The sequence below is a fragment of the Mustelus asterias genome, chromosome 23, assembly GCF_964213995.1.
Source record: "Mustelus asterias chromosome 23, sMusAst1.hap1.1, whole genome shotgun sequence".
Lineage (NCBI taxonomy): Eukaryota > Metazoa > Chordata > Chondrichthyes > Carcharhiniformes > Triakidae > Mustelus > Mustelus asterias.
In genome coordinates, this window is record NC_135823.1 from 55,358,267 (window position 1) to 55,374,837 (window position 16,571).

A 16,571-nucleotide genomic window follows, 5' to 3' on the forward strand; every position below is an offset into this window, starting at 1 on the left:
ATGTAGTGTTGCAGTTGCAACACTGTTCACAGGTAGGGTGACGAGAAAGATCAGCTTAATATATGATAGGACCATTCAAAAGTCTGATGACAGCAAGGAAGAAGCTGTTTTTGAGTTTGTACGCGTTTTCAGAGATTTGTATCTATTTCCCGATTGAAGTAGTGCCGTAGGGATGAGTTCTAAGAATACCAATCTTGGTTATTTCACTTTTTTAGGAGAAGTAAATGGTGTGCCTGTGAATCTTCTAGCTTTCCTGTACTACTGCATCTCCTGGACACATCATGAGAACCGTCAATGTGGAGCTTCTGTTGCTACGCACTGTACCACAAGACTGCCTTGTCTATTGTCTATATGTATATGAAGAACTTGAATTTCAATAGTGCTTTTCACAACTTCAATAGCCTCAATGCTTTTGCAGTCATGATCTGAAGAAATGCAGCAACCAATTGGAACAGAGACCATAACCGATAAATAGCCAGCCTGTTTCAGTGGTGTTGGGTTGAGGGACAAATATTAGCGAGGCACTGGGGAGAATTCCCTGTTTTTCTTGAAATTATGCCACAGGATCTATTATGTTTAAGTTTATTTATTGTCACAAGTAGGTTACATAAACACTGCAATGAAGTTACTGTGAAAATCCACTAGTCGCCACACTCTGGTGCCTGTTCGGGTATACTGAGGGAGAATTTAGCATGGCCAGTGCACCTAACCAGCACATCTTTCAGAAGGACACCAGAACACCCGGAGGAAACCCACGTCGACACAGGCCGAACTTGCAAACTCCGCACAGTGACCCAAGCTGGGAATCGAACCCGGGTCCCTGGCGCTGTGAGGCAGCAGTGTGAACCACTGTGCCACCTGTCCCTCCATATATTATTTCTCCTGACCAAACTGGTTTCATACTGGACAGGCGATCTCTAATTTAAGGTGCCTTTTCAATGTGATTTATATGCATTCAACTACTCTTGTAAGGATCTTATAACTATGGATGTAGAAAAGGCTTTTGATAGAATGGAATGGGACTGACTACCTTTTCTATGATTCTCCACTCTTCAGAGATTTGGAGCCATTTTTATAAATAACTATTACATTCATCCCTGGTTAGCTCAGTACACAAACCATGTGCACTTGAAACGCTTTGACCTTCACCAAGGGAGCAGACAGGTCTGTCCCCTTTCCCTGCCCGACACTTTCTGCTTTTGCTATTGAGCCCCGGGCAATCTCACTATGGACCTGTGGCGATGGACAGGCTGTTATGTCGAGTGGAGTCAAACAGAAACTCTCCGTATATGACCTGCTTGTTTACATCTCTGATCTGGTCTCGTGGCTCCTACATATCGGGTGTGAATTTCCGGTCATGCCCACCCCCAGACCAGAAATCCCTGCCCTAAGTAAACGGACCTTCAAATGGTTCGTCAAATTGTCTGTCCCGCCCGTAACAAATCCTGCGGTGGGCAGGAGTGAAAGAATTACCCTGTATTCTGTACTCTTGAGCCATTTGGTAATACTTCTGGTTTTTAAATTAATTTGCAAAAGAGTGAAATTTTTCCCATTGCCAAGAATAACTATTTTCTCCCCTGGCCTTCAGTTTTAATTATTGAGTAATTTTAGTTACTCAGTCCCTTGGAGACCTTTTGTAAGCTCAACTTTGACCCTTTGTTGGAATGTATGAAGCAAGAATTAGCACATTGGTCCCGAATTTACCCCTTTCTTTAGTTGATCGTATAAATTCTGTAATTTTGTCAAAATGTCAATACTTACTTCAGTGCATTACACTTTATGAGGGGCATGGACAGAGGAGATAGAAGCTTTTTCCCAGGGTGGAAGAGTCAATTACAAAGGGGCATGAGTTTAAGGTGCGAGGAGCAAGGTTTAAAGGAGATGCGTGAGTCACGATATTTACACAGAGGGTGGTGGGTGCCTGGAACTCACTGCCGGGGGAGGTAGTGGAAGCAAATAAGATAGTGAATTTAAGGGATGTCTGGACAAATACATGAATAGGATGGAAATAGAGGGATATGGTCTCTGGAAGGATAGAGGGTTTTAGTTCAGTCGGGCAGCATGGTTGGTGCAGGCTTGGAGGGCCAAAGGGCCTGTTCCTGTGCTGTAATTTTCTTCTTTGTTTATCCTCAATTAATCACTTTATTTGGAATGAGAAAATATCCAGAATTCGCAAAGTGACTCCACAAAAGCCCAACCATTTGAGTTTTATTATTGGTCCGCTGTTATTCGTTCACGGGATGTGGGCGTCACGGGCTGGCTGGCCAGCATTTGTCGCGCCCATCCCTGAGAACATTTTAAGAGTCAACCACATTGCTGTGCGTCTGGAGTCACATGTAAGCCAGACTGGGTAAGGGCAGCAGATTTTCCTCCCTGAAGGACATTATAATATAATATTCATAGGCCAGAGCTTTCCAGTCACTGACGCCAGTAGGATCTTCCGGTCCCGCTGACGACGCGTCCCAGGTTTCCCAGCAGCGGAGAGTGTAACCAACAGGGAACCCTGTTGACAATGGAGGGACCAGAAGATTCTGCTGCCAGCCAATGGCAGGCTGCTTCCACCGCCATGAAACACGTCACAGAAAATCCCACCTAAAATATCTCTGGCTTAATACAGGCGCCATCAGTTTAGCGCAGATGCAATTGCAGGCAGCATCCTGTCAATCCACATCCCCCTCCTCTGTTCTGCTCTTCAATTCCTTTCTCAACTAGTCACTTTTCTTGAAACTCTATCACCTCTATCAACTCTATCTTGAAACTCACATAAGATTAGCCACAGTTCAGAACATACTTTGGGCTACAATCTCTCTACACAGTCCTATTGATGCAAGTCATTTATTCCCGTCATCATTAGGCGATTCTGCCTTTCAAGTTTGGCAAGTGAGAGATGTGAATCCTTTGCTAACCTATGCATTGATAATTCTTTTGCTTTTTTTGACTCTCTCTTGGAAATATGATTATCCCCGCACTTCTTTCGCTCCTTACAAATCCGAGATTTTGCACACAAATGATTTGCTGTTTCCTTTATCGCCCCTAATTCACCAATTGATATTTTACAACAAAATCCTTTCGTAAGTGGGTTCATTTCCACAATATATTCTGATAATTTTTTTCACTTAACCACCCTCTCCTACGACCTTAAAAACACAAGTGAAGCACATTTTTGATTTGGTCTGTTCAGAGAATAGCTGGGAGTCTATTTTCTCTTGTGTACATTCCTTGTGCCAGGAACCCCGGTTCAATTCCCAGCTTGGGTCGCTGTGCGGAGTCTGCACATTCTCCCTGTGTCTGCGTGGGTTTCCTCCAGGGGCTCCAGTTTCTTCCCACAGTCCGAAAGCCTGTGCTGGCTAGGTGGATTGGCCATGCTAAATTGTTCCTCAGTGTACCGTTACAGGCGCGGGAGTGTGGCGATTAGGGGATTTTCACAGTAACTTCATTGCAGTGTTAATGTAAGCCTACTCTTGATGCTAATAAATAAACATAAATTTCTGCAACTTGAGGGATAGTACACTTTATCCAAATTTCAAACCAACCTATGATAAATGCTATACTGCCCCAGCTCCCCTCATTCATATGGACTGGTCGTGTCCTACATTGTTTTGGAGAACATTTTTCCTGTTACTCACATTTTTAGTAATAACATTGAACCTTCTACGACTACATGAATCATTTGAGTGGAACCAAATTATATGCCTCTGACAAAAATTCAGACTGATGCATTCGCCTTTCCAGCATTACTGACTAGGTGCATTATTCAATTAAATTGGAAGCAGTCTGCCCTATCCTCTTGTACTAATTGAACATAAGAACTAGGAGCAGGAGTAGGCCATCTGGCCCCTCGAGCCTGCTCCGCCATTCAATAAGATCATGGCTGATCTTTTTGTGGACTCAGCTCCACTTACCCGCCCGCTCACCATAACCCTTAATTCCTTTACTGTTCAAAAATGTATCTATCCCTGTCTTAAAAACATTCAATGAAGTAGCCTCAACTGCTTCACTGGGCAGGGAATTCCACAGGTTCACAACCCTTTGTGTGAAGAAGTTCCTCCTCAACTCGGTCCTAAATCTGCTTCCCCTTATTTTGAGGCTATGCCCTCTCGTTCTAGTTTCACTCGCCAGTGGAAACAACTTCCCTGCTTCTATCTTATCTATTCCCTTCATAATCTTATATGTTTCTATAAGATCTCCCCTCATTCTCCTGAATTCCAATGAGTATAGTCCCAGTCTACTCAGTCTCTCCTCATAAGCCAACCCTCTCAACTCCGGATTCAGCCTAGTGAATCTCCTCTGCACCCCCTCCAGTACCAGTATATTCTTTCTCAAGTAAAGAGACCAAAGCTGTACACAGTACTCCAGGTGTGGCCTCACCAGCACCTTATACAGCTGCAGCATAATCTCGCTGTTTTTAAACTCCATCCCTCTAGTAACGAAGGACAAAATTCCATTTGCCGCCTTAATTACCTGCTGCAGCTGCAAACCAACTCCTTGAGATTCCTGCACAAGGACACCCAGGTCCCTCTGCACAGCAGCATGCTGCAATTTTTTACCATTTAATTGGATACATAATCTTATGTAGCATCACAGGGGTTAGCACTGCTGTCTCACAGTGCCAGTGACTCAGATTCAAATCCAGCCTTGGGTCACTGTCTGTGTGGAGTCCGCACATTCTCCCCGTGTATGCGTGGGTTTCCTCTGGGTGCTCAGATTTCCTCCCACAGTCCAAAGATGTGCAGGTTAGGTTGATTGGCCATGTTAAATTGCCCCTTAGTGTCAGGGTATTAGTAGGGTAAATACATGGGGTTAAGGGGATATGGCCTGGGTGGGATTGTGCTCGGTGCAGACTCGATGGGCTTAATGTCCTTCTTCTGCAGTGTATGGATTCTATGGTCTCAAACTTGAGAAAATAAAGTATGCAATAAGAGGCTCCATTGGCCGGTTTTATGTAGCTCTGCAATCTTGCCTGGATTATTTTGAACTCCAGCTCACTGCTTTTGTATAGTTGACCCTAATGAGGTTCTATATATAATATGTGAAACTATACGGGTGGAATCTTCCTGTCCCACCCACCATGGGAATCGTAGAAGGCGGGATCGGACCAAGCAAAGGTCCATTGACCTCAGACAGGAACCTGGGGCCTTGGGGCGAGTGCGGCTGGAAAATCCCACCCTATGTGTTCTATGATTGATGTTATTTATGGAGGGTCTTTTCACCTTTTTCCTTTTTTTCTCTCTCTTTCTCTGCCAGGTGTAAGTTTATAAAATTATTGTTGTACTGCAAGCTATGCTCTGTACTGTTATTCATCTGCGATTGGTGTTAAAAATTAATTAACTGAATTTTTAAAGAAGTACTTCTTTGACTGTAAAGTGCTTCGGGGGAAGGTTTGAAGTTGTGGAGGATGCTTTTTATGAATGCATCTCTGAAAGCAAACCTGATATTTTGCAGAATGGTCAATAAAAATAAACTACAAGAAAGACAGCTCAAAATACACAATTTGATTTGATTTATTATTGTCACGTATTGGTATACAGTGAAAAGTATTGTTTCTTGCACTGTACAGACAAAACATACTGTTCATAGAGAAGGAAAGGAGAGGGTGCAGAATGTAGCGTAACAGTCACAGCTAGGGTGTAGAGAAAGATCAACTTAATGCGAGGTAGGTCCATTCAAAAGTCTGATGGCAGCAGAGAAGAAGCTGTTCTTGAATTGGTTGGTACGTGGCCTCAGACTTTTATATCTTTTTCCCGATGGAAGAAGGTGGAAGAGAGAATGTCCCGGGTGCGTAGGGTCCTTAATTATGCTGGCTGCTTTGCTGAGGCAGAGGAAAGTGTAGGTGGAGTCAATGGATGGGAGGCTGGTTTGCGTGATGGATTGGCCTTCATTCACGACCCTTTGTCGTTTCTTGCAGTCTTGGACAGAGCAGAAGCCACACCAAGCTGTGATACATCCAGAAAGAATGCTTTCTATGGATTCCAAGATTGGATCAACAGCATTCTCCAGTTCACCAACTACCTCCGCCCCACCGCCCCCCCCTCCCCGCACCCACCCCCACCACCACACCACACAGTCGCCTTCATCTCTCCCTAAAGTAAATATTGGGTTTTCCCATTCCCAGTCACCCTGGTTTTGTTTTAGCACGTGCATCTCATTTATCTAACTTTTCCGTTTCCAAGTTTGTTTGTTTTTTTGTTCATCTTATATATCGTTGATTCTGTTCTGCGTTTTGTTCCCCTGGAACACTCTTCCCAGCCAAGTCTCCTTTCTGAACATCTGTGTTTACATCTCTGCTGCAGCAACCAAAATGAAGGTTACGCAGCTGTGACCTTGGGCGTCAAGGGACCTCAATTATAACATGCACCCTCATCATAACACGCTTTTTGGCAGCCTCCTGTTTTCTGGATTGTGATGTACTGGAGGAGTCTGTGGCTGCTCACTGAGTGTCAATCTCGACTTTCGTATGCAAAGCAGGTTGCATGTGATATAGACAATAACAGTGTGCTTGGAACTGCGAGCTGCAAACTTTGCTCTTATTCCACCCCATTTAGGGTAGGGTGGCATGGTGGCACAGTGATTACAAAAATTCAGACTGATACACCCCCCCCCCCCCCCCCCCCCTTTCCAGCATTACTGGCTAGGTGCATTATTCAATTAAATTGGAGGCAGTCTGCTTGTGTTCATTGGATACGTGATCTTATTCAGCATCTCTCTGGAGCAGAACGGTGGCACAGTGGTTAGCGTTACTGCCTCACAGTGCCAGGGACCCCGATTTGATTCCCAGCTTGGGCCGCTGTGCAGGGTCTGCACGTTCTCCCCGTGTCTGCATGGGTTTCCTCTGGGTCCTCCAGTTTCCTCCCACAGTCCGAAAGATGTATTGGTTAGGTGCATTGGCCGTGCTAAATTCTCCCTCAGTGTTGTCAAACAGGCACTGGAGTGTGGCGACTAGGGGATTTTCACAGTAACTTCAGTGCAGTGTAAATATAAGCCTACTTGTGATACTGATAAACTTAAACTTTAAACTTCATTACTGTAGTTCATGCTTCGAATGTTTCTTCTGAAAGAAATTGTGGTTGGAATGAACAGCCGAGTTCAGATAAACTGAGAGAAAGAAACTGAGACGCGGTCCAGAATGTGTGGGCATCAGTGATGTGTAGCTGATATTTGTTACCCATCCTTGAGAAGGCAGTGGCGTTGTTATTTTCTGAGCCGTTACAATCCACTGGGTGAAGATATTCCCACAAAACGGTTTGGCAAGAGGTTCCGGGACTTTCACCCAACAATGTTGAAGGAATGGCTGATATATGTCCAAATTTGTACAGTGTGTGACTTGGGAGTCATTACAACAATGACTGCACTTCCAAAGTATTTAATTGCATCTAAAGCTCTTTTGAATGCCCTGGGATGATGTAAATGCAAGTGCACTTGTTAAGCAGGGCCATGGACAATTGATTGCAGTCCACACTGGACCATAAGCACAGCTATGCAAAAATATCAAGATCCCATAAGCATCAATGAGGTACATTTTCAGTTGACCTGGATTTTTATTTGGTTTGATAGAGGAATGTTAACCAAAGGACAAAGAGGTCTCTGCTTTTCTTTAAATACTGGTGTTGGATCTTTAACACCCCGCTAGGGTACAAGATGGGACTAGGATTCACCCATTCCATCATCAGGACTGGACCCTCCAATAATGTTGCATTCCCTCAAGGTTATCTCAAATCACTCTTGGATTAGGAGCTAAAAGTAGGCTTGAACCCTCACCCCTCCAGTTCTGCGCTGAGTGTCCAAGCAGAGTAGGGTGGCACAGTGGTTAGCACTGCTGCTTTGCAGCGTCAGGGACCCAGGTTCGATCCCTAGTAACTTCATTGCAGTGTTAATGTAAGCCAGCTTGTGACTAATAAATAAATAATAATAGTATGTGTGTTAATATTGTTGACATGACAGATTGCGGCCCTTATCATTCCAGATTGATTAGGGCTTACAGCTGAGTAAACCTCATGGAATTAAAATAAAAATACACTCGTAATGATGGTGTTATAATGTTAGTACCTGCCAGATGGCAACATGAATAAAATGGTTACTATGGTAACACCATAGGTACATTTGTTTTACATAGAAACATAGAAAGCAGAAGTAGGCCATTTGGCCCTTCGAGCCTGCTCCGCCATTCATTTTGATCATAGCTGATCATCAAATTCAATATCCTGATCCCCCCCTTCCCCCCATATTCCTTGATCCCTTTAGCCCCAAGAGCTATATCTAATTTCTTCTTGAAATCACACAACGTTTTGGCCTCAACTACTTTCTACGGTAGTGAATTCCACACATTCACCACCCTCTGGGTGAAGAAATTTCTCCTCACCTCAGTTCTAAAAGATTTACCCCTTATCCTCAAACTACGACCCCTGGTTTTGGACACATCCATCATTGGGAACATTCTTTCTGAATCTACCCTGTCTAATCTTATTAGAATTTTATAAGTTTCTATGAGATCCCCTCTCACTCTTCTAAACTCCAGTGAATATAATCCTAACCGACTTAGTCTCTCCTCATATGACAAACCTGCCATCCCAGGAATCAGTCTAGTAAACCTTCACTGTACTCCCCATATAGCAAGGACATCCTTCCTCATGATGCTGAGAGCGATCTCTTGATGGACGTTAACTGCACCATTCCTAGCCTTTATCATCACCATTTACATTCCCTTTCTCTTTTTGTCTTTGCCAGCTGTATCATTTACAGCCCACCGCCGCCCCCATAACTCTTACAGTAGAAATCTTGGGTGGGACTTTCTGACCGCACTCGCCCCAAAACCGGAAAATCCTGTCCGAGGTCAGCGGACCTTTCCATGATACGCCCCTTGGTGTTGGATCTTTAACACCCCGCTAGGATACAAGATGGGACTAGGATTCACCCATTCTATCATCAGGACTGGACCCTCCAATAATGTTGCATTCCCTCAAGGTTATCTCAAATCACTCTTGGATTAGGAGCTAAAAGCCTGAAGTAGGCTTGAACCCTCACCCCTCCAGTTCTGCACTGAGTGCCCAAGCAGAGTAGGGTGGCACAGTGGTTAGCACTGCTGCTTTGCAGCGTCAGGGACCCAGGTTCGATCCCCAGTAACTTCATTGCAGTGTTAATGCAACGATTCCCATGGTGGGCGTGATGGGAAAATTTGCCCCCTTGTCCGATTTTTTCCTTGTCTTCAGCTCTGATGAAGGGTCATCCAGACTCTCAAGGTGGGCTCTATTCTCTCTCCACAGATGCTGTCAAACCGGCTGAGATTTCCCAGCAATTTTCTGTTTCCGTTTCATCCGATCTTTACCTGGCTGCTATTTCTGAGAGTGGACGGTGCTCAAATTGTCTTCCTATGTCGCAACGTCGACTAAACTTCAAAGACGGCTCCATGGGCTGGCTCCTGCGTCGGTTAACGGTGTGACATGAACGCAAGCTTTTCTTCCTTGAAGGGTTAGTTGTTAACGGTTTGAAAAGAAAGGGAAAAATCAGACAAAGTAACCTTTTTTTTTAACATTTATTTAGAGTCAATGGCAGTAAATGCACTCAGTCAAGCACAACACTGCCTCATGCCTGTCATGTTGGCTATGATACAGTCATTGGCAGAGTCTAACAGGACATACACATTTGGTGACCTGACACAGGAGGAGTTCCACTTGAAAACGTAAGTCCCTTTTTTTTTCCAAAAAGATAAAAATAAACTGGCTTCCCAGAATACATTAAAGTGGACAACCTTCTCCCCTTCTGACTCTCTGTAAGATCGAAGTTGCTTCTTGTAGATGTAGCTGACAAGAAAATGGAATATCCTCTTCGAACACCACAACACACCGAACAACATTAATCACTTTCAACAGAGCACAGAATAGCATGAAGCGTCAAGATGCATAGCTTTACATAATGAAAATACGATACAGTTTCATAACTTAATAAAAATATAACAGTCGTACAATTTTTTTATGGGCTTTCTAAATTTTTTGTTTTTTTACAATTTACATCGGTTATTTTTTTTATTTTTCAGGCTTTGAAGAAAGTTCCAAACTGTGACAAACACACTGGGTCATTGGACACAATATCAGACGATTAATAGCTCAAATCCGAGAATTACAATTGACACTTGATTTTGTTTTTCTTCAAATCACAGGCAGATAGATGCATTCGTCATAAATTCAGGCGTTAAAACCAGACTTTATACACTGTTTGTACATTTGATATTACAACAGGCGTGTTCCTCTCCAACACATGTACAAGTGAATTTGAAAATGAAACTCAATGTCTCAAAGCAATCGACCAAAAAAGAAATCTTCAACTTAAAGAAGGCACATCATTGTTCATTTTTAGAAAAAAAATGTATACAATGCTTTTGCGTCAACATTGAAAACACCAAAAAAAAATCAACACAAATTAAAATGATAATCTAAAAACATCATTTATATATATCTTATTTAAAAATGGCATCAAAATAAAGTAGAATTTTACAGGAGTCTTCAGCTTGTGCTAGAGTAAATCATCTTAATATATAATTTAATATAGAATCTTGGGTCAGTATAATCTCTCATCTGTGAACAGGATCATTGGCAAATATTCTAAACGTTTTCTCTTTCTAACAGGGTGATGATGTGGGTTAGATTTCCTTGCAGGGAAATTCCACCGTTTCACTTTATAACTATCGTCACTGACATTTGAGATAATGGATTTCTACTCCTGCAATGACCTAAGGCTGCCACAGGGAGGCAGAGGATGCACATCTGGAATTGCTTAACCCGGCTGAACTTAACTTTTAAGTTTTTGCAAACAGACCCTACCTAACCAACATGGAATTAGAATGTGTGCAAACAAAAAAGCCCTTTGAGATCCTTGAGCTTAAAACCGAAACCAGGGAATTTTGAAATAAGCGTGTGCATACAAGGCCCTGTTTGTTCAGGTGTACTGATGCACTGCTGCACTCACAGCGCCAGGGACCTGGGTTCGATTCCGACCTCGGGTTACTGTCTGTGCGGAGTGTGCACGTTCTCCCCGGCATCTGCGTGGGTTTCCTCCGGGTGCTCCGGCTTCCCCCCCAACAGTCTGAAAGAGGTGCATCGGCCGTGCTAAATTCTCCCTCAGTGTACCCGAACAGGCGCCGGAGTGTGGCGACTAGGGGATGTTCACAGAAACTTCATTGCAGTGTTAATGTAAGCCTACTTGTGAGACTGATAAATAAACTTTAAAACCCTTCCAAAGGTGGAGACAGTAACAGAGAGCGTATGGCTCTGCTGTGCTGTTTGCATTCTTCATAGTGTCAACAATGAACCTCTCAATGTGAAAACAAACCAGGCGACATGTTAAGTACCGTGGGTGTATGGCGAAGAGCGAGGAATAATTTGATTATCTGAGCTAATACAATGAAGGTGGTGTTAAACCTACGGACATGTCCAATTGGGGCACACTGAGGCATCCACACAAAACCAAGGCAGTTGCAGATGCTGGGTGCGTGAACGGGTATGTTAAAATCTCTCCAGTATGCGACTGTGGTCACCTAGAGCACGGAACACCTAATGACTCAACACATCCCAGCAATGCACTCAGCCGCACGATTACCTGGCTTAACCACCCGAATGCAAAACTATAGCCGTCCATTTTTAAAATTTCATTTGCTCAGGGGATGTGGGCGACGCTGGCTGGGTCAGTAATTATTGTCCATCCCATTTCAGAGGGCATTTTTAAGAATTAACCACATTGCCGTGGATGTGGAGTCACGTGTAGGCCAGACCTCTACATCTACATCAGACAGAAGAAGGTGACTATACGGCAAAGCATGTGCGTCAGCCATTTTTTAACTGGCCCTGTTGCAGACAAGGACAATGGAGCAGGTACCTTTATAGATGGGAATGAAATCAGGAGAGTGGGGAAGGTGGAGATGGATAGGCTGTCCGCTGGTTCGGGTATCGTATCTCTTTCTGGCGAGTCATTGTTACGACGGTTTTTGGAGACATGTGATTCCAACTAAAGATACCGCACTAGAAAAACTTACAATGTTGGCCTGACTGTAGACACAGGACATTATGACACTCTGTAAAATGCATGATGGCTTCCAGGTCCTTCAAGCACTGAAAGGTTTGAAATGAGAGGCTCTTGCTAAAAGCAAATAAACAAAAAACACGTTACAAAAACGGGCCAACACACTGGGATGACCCGATGAATTGTCAGAAGCTTTAACTGGTGGTTTCAAAGTCACAATGCACATTGAGCACCGAATCCAAAAACAACAGAGTAATTAAATGTTCCTTTTTAGATTTAATCCCTTTTTCTCTCCTGAGGGCAAATGGGGGGGGGGGGGGGGGGGGGGCATTCCTCACCCCCCTTGGCAACTAAAACTGTTTTGGCTTTGGCATTTCAGATTCTCTGGCAAGTGACTGAGTTTGCAAAGCTCTCCTGGTTTAAGCTACTTAAGGATAATCTGCCTTACTGTACTAGGATGGAAGCCCTCCATGAATCTCAATCAAGTTCAGGGGAATCAGCAATCTTTGACAGTCATGGGATAGAGTATGAGAGCAAGGAGGTAATGTTGGAGCTGTACAGAATGTTGGTTAGGCCACAGCTGGAGTACTGGGTGCCATTCTGGTCACCTCACTATTTTTTGATTTGATTTGATTTGATTTATTATTGTCACATGTATTAGTATACAGTGAAAAGTATTGTTTCTTGTACGCTATACAGACAAAGCATACCATTCATGGGGAAGGAAACGAGAGAGTGCAGAATGTAGTGTTACAGTCATAGCTAAGGTGTAGAGGAAGATCAACTTAATGCAAGGTAGGTCCATTCAAAAGTCTGACAGCAGCAGGGAAGAAGCTGTTCTTGAGTCGGTTGGTACGTGACCTCAGAACTTTTGTATCTTTTTCCCCGAAGGAAGAAGGTGGAGGAGAGAATGTCCGAGGTGTGTGGGGTCCTTAATTATGCTGGCTGCTTTGCCGAGGCAGCGGGAACACTAGACAGAGTCAAAGAATGGGAGGCTGCTTTGCGTGATGGATTGGGTTACATGACAACTTTTTGTGATCGCAGGAGAGGGGGTACAGAGGAGGTTCATCAGGATGTTGCCTGGGGTGGAGCATTTAAGCTATTAGGAGAGACTGGATAGGCTTGGATTGTTTTCTTTAGTGTGGAGATGCCGGCGTTGGACTGGGGTAAACACAATTATTCATGTAAATTGAGTCTGTGTCTTTATAAGCTCTGTTTGTGAACATAATTCCCACTCACCTGAAGAAGGGGCTAAGAGCTCCGAAAGCTTGTGTGGCTTTTGCTACCAAATAAACCTGTTGGACTTTAACCTGGTGTTGTTAAACTTCTTACTTGTTTTCTTTAGAGCAGAGAAGGCTGAGGGGGGACATGATTGAGGTGTGTAAGATTATGGGGGTATGGATAGAGTGAGTAGGGAGCAGCTGTTCCCCTTGGTGGAGAGGTCAATCCAAAGGAGGCATAGTTTTAGAGTGAGGGGTAGGAGATTCAGAGGGGATTTGAGAAAATCCCTACTGCCTTTAGTGGTAGTTATTGTCAGTGCATACTTGGTGGGCCGAAAGGCCTTTTCTGTACTGTATGACACCGAGAGCAAAGGAGTTGAACAAACTAGTTCAGTCTACCTCGAACACGCAATCAATGCCCATCCATTCCTTAGCTCGCAACAAAGTCCATTTTTCCAATCTCATGCAAATGGAGTTGACACTCCCAGTGCAGTACTGAGAGGGTGCTGCACTGTCGGAGGTGCGGTGTTCCAGGTAAGAAGTTAAACTGAGGCCTCACCTGCCTGCTTAGGTGGATGTTAAAGATCCAATTTCACCGTTCAACGAAGGGCGGGAAAGTTCTCCTGACATTCCAGACAATATCTATCCCTTGATCCCATCAATAAACCCGATTCGCTGGTCATTTATCACAATGCAACATTCTGAGGGGGAGTTTCTCTGGCCTCTGAGCCAAGGTCCACCCCAGACATTTGAAGATCTTGGTTATCCTGACACTCCAGCTGGACTGTCTTTCTGATGGGACATTAAGCCAAAGTTGTGAGGTGCTGTCCGCCCTCCCTCATGAATATAAGAGACCCCACAGCACTATTTGTGAAGGTCTTCTTGCTGGTGACCTGATTAATACGCTCACCCAACTCCTAGAAATAGACGATCTGGCAATTTATCCCATCGTGGTTTTGTGGGAGCTTGCTGTGTACAAAGATGGCTGCCACACTTCCAACATTTCCACCAGCGGCTACGGTTCAAAGAGATTTCAATGCCAGCGATGGCCTGAGATGGTGCAAGGCGCTACAAAAATGTAAACTCTATCTTTCTCCACATGATGCTGTCTACTGTGACAAAATTCACAGCCATCCAATCATTCGGAATTAAAACCTCTCCCGTCACAGCCTGCACCTTTACAGCGTTGGCCAGAATATTCTGGGCGTGCGACAAACTATTCAAGAGGATGAAATACAGGATTCATTTTTTTTAACTCATTAACTGTGGGCGGCGCAGTGGTTAGCACTGCTGCCCCTCACAGTAAGAGTTTTAACAACACCAGGTTAAAGTCCAACAGGTTTATTTGGTAGCAAATTTGGTAGCCCCTCACAGTGCCAGGGACCCGGGTTCGATCCCTGGCTTGGGACACTGTCTGTGCGGAGTCTGCACGTTCTCCCCGTGTCTGCGTGGGTTTCCTCCGGGTGCTCTGGTTTCCTCCCACACTCTGAAAGGTGTGCAGGTTAGGTGCATTGGTCATGCTAAATCCTCCCTCATTGTCCCTGAACAGGCGTCGGTCGGACTGTGGCGATTAGGGGATTCTCGCAGTAACTTCATTGCAGTGTTAATGTAAGCCTACTTGTGTGACTAATAAATTAAAAAAACTTGACAAAACTATATGGGGAAAATAAGAAACACTGATATAAGTACAATGGATTTCACTAATTATTAGTGAATGGAAGTGACCACACTCTGAATGAATGAAGAACACTTGGCCTCGAATGAACGATTTCACTGAAACTATTATCGACAGCTGTTGATTTCATTCAGTCCCACTCGTAGCTCAATTCTCCTTTACTAAAGATGTGGAAAAGCCCTTGACTGATGCTTTGTCAATCCTGTCACTGAAAATTAATTTTCATTACCTTCGTTTCTCCTTCACCTGTACTTTAAAACAAATTGTCTTTACCTGTAAGGAGCTGAATTGAGAATGTTACATTTTATATTCAGACATCGGAATTTGCTTTAACCTCTCTCCCCCACTCCGCCTCAAACCCCCAACAAAAAATTGTGTTCCAATAGAAACATCGAAGATAGGAGCAGGAGGAGGCAATTTGAGCCTGCTTCACCATTCATCACGACCATGGCTGATTGTCCAACTCAATAGCCTAATCCTGTTTCCTCCCCACAACCCTTGATCCCGTTCGCCCCAAGTGCTATTTCTAGCCGCCTCTTGAATAAATAGATAGGCAGTAAGTTGTTATTCGTTTGAACGCTCTTGTTTTAGATTGTTGCACCTTGCTTTGTGATTTCGTCCTTTTCCCGAAGATCACTGGTCATGTGAGTCCTCTGGCACTGATCCAACTGGTCATTCATCAACTGGGGACCTGGACAGCCAATGGTGGCCGTTTATGTTACCATTAACCGTAACTGCGCCCTCAAATGTGCCAGATAGACACTTTCCAACAGCAGTCACTGGGCAGTGATCAGGAGCAGGGAATCTGTCTGGGTAGCCCTTTTTCCTGGCTCTGATTTGATCCCTGAGCCTGCTACACGTGACACTTATCCACTAAACCATACAGTGGCTCATTTCCTCTATTAAACAGTCAATTTGGCAGCACGGTGGCACAGTGGTTAGCACTGCAGCCTCACCCGGGTTCAATTCCAGCCTTGAGGAACTTATCCATGTGGAGTTTGCACATTCTCCCTGTAACTATGTGGGTTTCCTCCGGGTGCTCCGGTTTATTCCCAAACTCCAAAGATGTGCAGGTTAGGTGGATTGGCCACACCAAATTGCCTCTTCGTGAGCAAAGATGTGCAGGTTAGATGGATTGGCCAAGCTAAATTGCCTCTTAGCGTCCAAAGATGTGCAGGTTAGATGGATTGGCCAAGCTAAATTGCCTCTTAGTGTCCAAAGATGTGCAGGTTAGGTGGATTGGCCATGCTAAATTGCCTCTTAGTGTCCAAAGATGTGCAGGTTAGGTGGATTGGCCACACTAAATTGCCCCTTCGTGTCCAAAGATGTGCAGGTTAGGTGGATTGGCCATGCTAAATTGCCTCTTAGTGTCCAAAGATGTGCAGGTTAGGTAGATTGGCCACACTAAATTGCCCCTTCGTGTCCAAAGATGTGCAGGTTAGGTGGATTGGCCATGCTAAACTGCCTCTTAGTGTCCAAAGATGTGTAGAATGGGTGGATTAGGCATGGTAAATGGGATTATGGGGATAGGACAAAGAGGTGGGCCTGGGTGGGAAGTTCTTTCAGAGAGTTGGCGCAGACTCGATGGGCTGAATGGCTTCCTCCTGCACTGTGGGGATTCTACGATAACTGTTCATTCCTCCTTAACCAGTTGAGTGTTTGCAAATTAC